Below are 6,000 nucleotides of genomic sequence, written 5' to 3' on the forward strand. Positions count from 1 at the left end.
AAAAAACTCTTCAAAAGGTTTTTAGTGGGGACTTACAGGACATTTTAACAGTTTTTTTTGCAAATAAATCTTTTCACTTTTATTGTTCTATAGTATTTTTTATTTCTAAAATGTACCAATTGCTAGTGAAGAATGGTATTTGCAAGCTCTTTTTACATAATATTAGAGATGAGAAAGGGAATTTTTCATAACATCTGTTTCCCTTTCTTTTTCTTCTGTCTGTCTGTCTGTCTGTCTGTCTGTCTGTCTGTCTTTCCTCCTCTCCTCTCCTCTCCTCTCCTCTCCTCTCCTCTCCTCTCCTCTCCTTTCTTTTGAACCAGGGATTGAACCAGGGGCTTTCTACCTCCAAGTGACACCCCAGCCCTAATTTGTTTAATGTTAAACATTTGTTAAACAAAAGTTAATGAGAGTCTCACTCCTTGTTGAGGCTGACCTTAAACCTGCAATCCTCCTGTCTCAGCCTCCCAGGAATGGGGATCACAGGTATGTCCCCACCTTACCTGCTGGCTACAGTTTCCCTCTTCTCCTCTCAGTACCTTATAACACATTCCTCCCTTTGACAGCCTCCTTTCAAATTTTAATTCATATAGTATTTCTTATAAGCCATTAAGACATATATCTGACATGTCAAGAAAGATTGACAGTGTATATGTAAGTATTCCTCTTAGTAGAGCGATAGCATTCACTTCTTGATTATGAGAATCAAAATGACCCCTGCCCCATGTTTGTTGTTTCAACAGGATGGCCCCTTTTCATGGTTCTTTTCTTGGTGGTTCAGGAGGTTTCCATATGGTAATATTATATGCTAAACACATTTTAAAAACCTCTTTAATATTTTCTGCCAAGATATAATTTTGACATTTGTATAATTCATTCGGTCCCATAGATTTGGCCTGGCCTTTTTTTGCTAGCTGAGGGCACAGCAGAGAATCAGGTTACTTGATAGACACTGTGTGTTAACTCTGGTTACAGAGATCTGGCTAAGGGACAGAGATGAGATGGGCCCGTTACACTGGGGCTTCAACTCATTCTGTGGGCTGCTGTGAAGTATGTGATTGCATGCAGCTAGTGTAGCAGGAGTACTTCTGAGTCTTGAAAGAGAGAGGAAAGCAACTTGAGCAACTAGAGCAGAGAGAGATCCAGCTGCGAGGGGCTTTTTGTGGCTTTCATTTCTCTGAGACCTTGTTTCACAGTAAGCCACTGAGAGCAACTTCTCATTAGAGAGGAACCAGCTTGGGCTGGGCCTCGTGCCTTCCTTGCAGGCATGTTGTGAGAGCCCATCTTGGTTGTTTGCAGCTTTAGGTAAATGGTGCTCTGAATACTCAGACATGTGATTTTGTTGCTTTGGTCATGATTCGGACCAGTCCCTTCTTTTTTAAGTGACAGAACTCTCCAGTCCCTCGTGGTAAGGGATTAAATTGATAACTCAGTTGACTTCATGGATTAGTGGTCATGTCCCCATCACAGGCTGCCGTCGGTCTCCTCTTTTATCCCTTGTGTTGAGGATTGGATTGCAGCTTCTTTTCTCCAAAGGGGCACAAAGCAGTGTATGGACCCTTGCCATCTTAAGGATGAAAGGAAGATAAAGCATTTTTTGTTTGTTGGCTTGACATACTTTTTTTTTTTTTGGTGGTGGTACTGGGGTTCCTGGAAGCCCTTCTACCTCCGGGGTACACTCCCAGACCTATTTTATATTTTTTTATTTGGAAACAGGGTCTCTTAAGCCAGCGAGGCTGGCTTCGAACCTGCATGATCTTCCTGTCAGCCTCCCAAGCGAGGGGATTACAAGCGTGCGCCACCACGCCCGGCGACATACTGTTTTAATATTCTCTAAGGTACTAATCTTCTCTCTCTTTCTGCTTCTCCACTGGCTCTTGTCACACTGTAAGGAAAACAGCTTTGTCTCAAGAGAGAATTTAATTCAGAGGGGGTTAAAAGCCTTTCAGATTTTTTCTTTGACTTCTCAAGCCTTTTTTTTTTTTTTTTTTGGGTTTGGGGATGGAACCAGGGGCATTCGACCTCTGAGCTACACCCCGTGCCCTATTTTTTATTCTTTATTTTGAAACAGGGTCTCACTAAATTGCGCCTCAGTAAGTAGCTGAGGCTGTTCATGAACCACGATCCTCCGGTCTCAGCCTCTTAAGTACTGGGATTACACGCATGTGCCACTACGCCCGGCTTCAAGTCTTTGTTAACATTTTCTTATGAGTTTTATGCATTAGCCTCTTTGATTCCATTAGGAAATGTGAACTTAAAAAGTGCTTTGTGTCTTCCCTGAGAGCTGGGACTTTGGGTTGCTTGGGGAACATCGTAGTTCTCTGTGATTCCTGCATTCGACACTTGTGCTCCGAGAGGGAAGGCTGCATGTGTTTGTTTACATAAAATTCCGGAGGCCAAATTATCGACCTGAATGTTCTACTGTGTCACTCAGCTGTGGTTTTAAAGTGGAGCTGGAAGAGGAACCATAGGAGTTGACCAAGACTCTTACCTCATTGCAAAACCCGAACCTTCACGGCCGGTAGAGGCCAACTCCAGCACTGGGACTGAGCTGCCGCATCTCACTGCCGTTTGTGTTTGTGTTTACTTTCTAGGGTATGTAAGGTTGGGCACAGACATTGTAACTCTCACTGTCTTTACTCCATCATCGTCAATAAACTTCTTTACTCTTACTGGCTACCTGTTGGTGTTGTACATCTGAGCACTGTCATGCAAAAGAATGGGGGGGTTGTGGTTTTCAGCACTGAACAAGCAGTCTGAGGTGTACCCCAGCAAGAACCTGTATATGTTGAGGGTGTGCTACAGTTAGCTAACACAGTAGGAGCTGATAATACATTTGTAGGAATTATGCCAGCCAGTTGCTCAACTGCTAGTAACTTGAAATAGGCAGTGCGGATAATATTCATACCACCAAAGTTGCTGGCTTACCTGCACCCCACTTTTCAAGGACTGTGCAGCATGACCGCTAAGGGGAGCGAATATAAGGTCAGTATGTCCAGGCCTAGGTCGCTCCAGTCTGGCCCAGATTGAAGGCTACATGGAACGATCTCTTGAACTGAAGAAGCCTTGAGTTCTTATCTAGGATGTCCAGCTCATCCCAGAGGAACCCTCCAGGGGAATAACCGGCTGCTTGCATGCTGGACATGCTGCTAGTTCACCATCAGAGGAAATCTACATAGTTGGGAGGTTAGTTGGAGGATTGGGCAGGGCACTTCAGTGTTGGGAGACAGTAAGAGATGTTACTTTGTCTTATAAAGCCAAATGTTTTGAGGAAGTCTTAAATGTACTGCTTTTTGTTTGCATGAAGTAGATTTCTTTCTCAGCAAATATTTGCCTGATGCTGCTCGAGCTCCCACTCCAGAGAGCTTGTCATCTCAAAGGGAGCATAGGACCTGCAGAGATCTGGGATGTGAGACTCACCTTGGTAAGACCAGTGTAGTACCTCTTTTTAGGATGAAAATCTAAATGAGAATGGGGTAATGGGCCAGATGACCGAGATGGAAACCCTGGCTTAAGGTTCCTGTTTGTATTTCTGCAACCACTTGGAAACGCACGTAAGCATGCACACACATGCCTGTGATTTGCTTTGAGTCTGACCTACTGTGTTGTCAGGAGGTGCTTCAGTCTGCTGTGGGGACCGCCGTGGTGAGGACTTCAGAGAGCCACACATCCTGGCACCTTCATCTTGGGTAAGATGTGGCTTTGTATTTCGTTAAGCTTTTCTCAGAAGAAGGCTGGTTCTCACTCCGAGGAAGGCTGGTTGCTGGCTGACCACCCTTTAGGATTATTGTGAGGCCAGTCACTTGTTCACTGTAGGGGCACTGCCACAAAGTAGCCTAGGAGGTGCAGACTTAGTTACTGAAGACAAGTAAGATTTGTCTGTAGTCAAAGAGTAAATGAGGGGGACACTGACAGGGCTCAGCTTTGGGGTTGCCTCTGGCTCTAGAAAGGAGCCAAGTGGCTGGCCTTGGGCTTGTGGCGGGACTCTCTTTGTACTGTTTTTTGTTTGTTTCTCTCCCCTTTCCAAGGAAGGAACTCAAACCTCTCAAAAGTGGTAGGCAATTGCCCTCCCTCATCACATCCTGGTGTGGCTGTGACCTCAGGAGAGGTTGAGGCAGGCCAGTTGAGGTAGAGTCTGGGCTGAAGGAGGACACAGGAGTATTTAATTATTTCTAAGATTCCAGTGTAGTTCAAGGCTGGCTCTAGTCACCTAGATCAAGTCACAGAAGCCACGTATCACAGTTTTTATGAATAGACCATGTCATAAAATGGGGGCACAGGTAGGGCACATGTCTGGCTGGAAGAGATCTTTTCTAAGCATTGTACTTTGAGAGAGTCAGGAGCTTACTTTGAGATGTTTGGCCAACATATGATATAACCTACTATGCAGAATTATTTCAAGAACATCTGTTGAGAAGATAAATCAGAATCTGCAAAGAGAAGCCGGGCGTGGTGGCGCACGCTTGTAATCTCAGCATTTGGGAGGCTGAGACTGGAGGATCACGGTTTGCAAACAGCCTCAGCTACTTAGTGAGGCCCTTCGCAACTCAGTGAGACCCTGTTTCAAAATAAAGAATAAAAAATTGGGCGGGGGTTGTAGCTTGGAAGTCAAATGCCTCTGGGTTACAGCCCCAGACCCTAAAAAAAAAGAAAAAAAAAATCTGCAAAGAGAGGAAGCATGGAGGAGGTGAGAGTCTAAATGGTGTTTGTCATCAAGGTGCTTGAGTGTTTTTGTTGGGGTTTTTAATACTTTTATTGGTGCATTATAGTCACACATCATAATGTAGCTCAGAGTGATAGTGACATCATGCACACAGCACTTGGTGGTGGATTTTTTAAAATCAAGATTCGAGCTAGGTTGCCAAGGCACAAGCCTGTAATGCTAGCACTTGGGAGGCTAAGAGGGGGATCGCAGGTTGGAAGCCAGCCTCAGCAACTCAGCGAGGTTTGCATCAACTTAGTGGGACCCTGTTTTCAAATTAAAAAAAATGAAATGGGTCTGGGAATATAGTTTGGAGGCAGAATGCCTCTGGGTTCCATCCCAGCACCACAAAACAAATAAAGAAAACCGAGATTCACTTTATTATATATATAATTCAGAATTTTGGTATTCAGATTATATATCTATACATAAAAATTCATAATGTGTTACACACACACACACACACACACACACACACACACACGTGCTTATTTTAAGACACAGCAAACAAACAATGTAGGGTAGGGGTCCCATCAGGTTAGACTGCATATTGATGCCTATACCATCTCAGTTTGTGTAGGTATACTCTACAATGTTTGCACAACAATGAAATCACCTATGTATTTCTCAGAATGTATCCCCACTGTTAGATGACACATGACTTGAAATATATATATATATATATATATATATATATATGCACCAATACATATAAAATAATTGCTGCATATTTTCTTGGTAGATCTCCAAGGTGCTGTGCTGCTTTGGCAGCCGGTTGCCATGTGCCCCCTGTACCCTCCTGTGGCTGGCAGGGTGGGCTCTGTGCTTGGTCTCATGGAATTTACAGTCTTGGAAAACATGGGGGAGAGCAAGACTTTAATCAAATTACCAGATATGCACATAAATAGACATTTAGAAGTTGTAACCAGTGCCCTAAAGGAAGAATATATAGTGCTACTAGGACATGTGGCTAGGGGGTCTGACATAGGGTAGATAGTTGAGAAGAGATGGCCCAGAGGAAATGACATATAGCTTGAAATCTGAAAGATGAAGAGGAGGTGTGGGCCGAAGGTATGAGCACGGGGGTGGAAGAGTGTCGTCTGGTCAGGGGGAGTAGACTCGTCTTGTTTTGACAGAATTTGGAGAGGCTGCACTCTAAATACTGATTACTTTCAGAAACAGGAAGGAGTGGTGTGGTGTGACAGGAGCATGGGCTCAGATCTGGAATGCCCGTGGTGAGTCCTGGCTCTGCCACCTGCTTAGGCCAGTCTCAGGCCAGTCTCTCTACCAGCCCATGCTTC

This window comes from Muscardinus avellanarius, assembly GCF_963383645.1.
Source record: "Muscardinus avellanarius genome assembly, chromosome: 1".
NCBI classification, from domain to species: Eukaryota; Metazoa; Chordata; class Mammalia; order Rodentia; family Gliridae; genus Muscardinus; species Muscardinus avellanarius.